Here is a 2,500-nt window from a genome sequence, read left to right as displayed (position 1 = left end):
TCTCAGCAGAGTTAGTGTGGAAATCCCAGAACTTTAGGAGAGTTGGATCGGTCCTGAGGGCTGATGGATGATTATGGGATGGTCTGAGAGATCTGATTCCTCTGAGAGAAGTTTGAGTTCTGCTGAATCAGGCCAGAGCCAGATGATCTGAGCGCTGGAGACCCATTACTCGGCTAAATTCTGATTATAGATGATTATCCTCTCTTTTTGCAAGAAGATTAAACCCTGTCTGGAAGATATCAATAACACAATCATGTTTGATAAGGGTGGACATGCGTCTTGTACTGGATATGATGATTATTGTGATGGAAGTGAAGAAGGAGCCGTGATTCTGCTCTGAGACTCTATTGAGCATTTATATATACAGCTGTAGATACATTTGGATTCAAATGTAAAATATGTCCAGAACTACACAGGTATAAACAGCAGCGTTTCTCTGCACAAGTGGGAAGTTCGGATCATTTTACCGACTCTGATCTTTGAATCTCGTTCAGCAAAAAATCTTTTTTCAAGTCATTTCGTTCATTCGAGCAGAATCTCATTAAAATGCCACATTTAGTACTTTTGGAATAAAAAATAAACTATAAGCTAATGCAGCCGTGGCCAAACTTTGAGAAAGAAATGATCAATGAATTGCTTAGCTTGCTTCAGTCTGTGTGTGCAGTCTGTGAGTTCACCTCATCTTCCGATCCAAATCAGTCTGTTCCCTGGAAAGTTTAGTTCATCTCTCGAGTCTTCAGGTTTGAGTCATTCGTTTATCAAGTCCCAGCCCCATAGGCAAGGCTATGCAGTTACCAGAAACAGAAAAGATCAGTTCATCTCTCGAGTCCAGTCTTCTCGTTCGAGATGTTCTTTTTTCACGCTTCCCTGTTCAGTATCTCACAACATATACATTACAGTGGTATTATTGACTGCATGTTGTAATATATTTATTATTATGAAATCATCAGAAGATATGAGCAATAAACATTTGTTATGCCGATCCGTTCTGAACAACCCAATGTGTCCAGGCTTCATAGGAAAATCAATTATACTAGCTAAAAAACTGAACTAAATAAACATAAAAAAAACTACTTACTTGTTTGTCAGGAAGGTTGGAAATTAACTCATTTCTGTATTCAACACGGCTTGACAAAAGAACGAGACTGGAGAGATGAGCTGATCGTTTCTGTTTCCGGTGACTGCATAGCCTTGCCTATGGGGCTGGGACTTGAACGAATGACTCAAACCCGAAGACTGGAGAGATGAGTTTCCTGTACAGAACATATGGGATGATGCACATGCACAGTCAACACAAAATGAACGAATTGCTCTGAGACAACCCGTCTGGAACGTTTTTCAAATGCTTCATAATCAACAAAGACTAAAGAGAAATACTGTTCATGACTGGAGTTACAGTGAGATATCTCAGAATAACAATTAACCAATCTGCAATTTTACCCCTCAAGACTAAACCAGCGGATGCTTCAGAGGGAAGGAGGCGGACGGGTGACGGATGGGTTACTCTTATCATCATATGTGGAACAAACACAGCATCTTCAATTAACTTTTGTTCAAATTTATTTGGAGAACTAAGACTGAATGCATTAAAAGGAAAACATTGGGACTACGTGGATTTTATTAATTTCACAACTCACAGCCAGGGTTTAAGATCAGCTGGGGTTTAAGATCAGCCGGGGTTTAAGATCAGCTGGGGTTTAAGATCAGCCGGGGTTTAAGATCAGCCGGGGTTTAAGATCAGCCGGGGTTTAAGATCAGCCGGGGTTTAAGATCAGCCGGGGTTTAAGATCAGCCGGGGTTTAAGATCAGCCGGGGTTTAAGATCAGCTGGGGTTTAAGATCAGCCGGGGTTTAAGATCAGCTGGGGTTTAAGATCAGCCGGGGTTTAAGATCAGCCGGGGTTTAAGATCAGCCGGGGTTTAAGATCAGCCGGGGTTTAAGATCAGCCGGGGTTTAAGATCAGCCGGGGTTTAAGATCAGCCGGGGGTTTAAGATCAGCCGGGGTTTAAGATCAGCCGGGGTTTAAGATCAGCCGGGGTTTAAGATCAGCTGGGGTTTAAGATCAGCTGGGGTTTAAGATCAGCTGGGGTTTAAGATCAGCCGGGGTTTAAGATCAGCTGGGGTTTAAGATCAGCTGGGGTTTAAGATCAGCTGGGGTTTAAGATCAGCCGGGGTTTAAGATCAGCCGGGGTTTAAGATCAGCCGGGGTTTAAGATCAGCCGGCTCAAGCGATGAAATGATCCTGCGTTTCATTATCTGGCCGTTGTGGAGTTTAAAGTTTGGTTGAGTTGTAACTTTAACTGTAAAGTGAGCAGGCACTGGATTCATGGATATTGGCTTTCAAGCATAATTCTTCACCGCATAAATGTATTGCATGGAATAATCAATAAGTTTTGTATCAAAATAGGACCATATTTAACAAAGAATGTTTTGAAAAGAATATAATCTTTATTTCTAAATTCATAGAGACTCATGGAAATCTGATTAGTTATGAAAAATTA

The sequence above is a fragment of the Gobio gobio genome (assembly GCF_949357685.1).
Source record: "Gobio gobio genome assembly, chromosome: 18".
NCBI classification, from domain to species: domain Eukaryota; kingdom Metazoa; phylum Chordata; class Actinopteri; order Cypriniformes; family Gobionidae; genus Gobio; species Gobio gobio.
Note: the sequence above shows the minus strand (reverse complement) of the source record.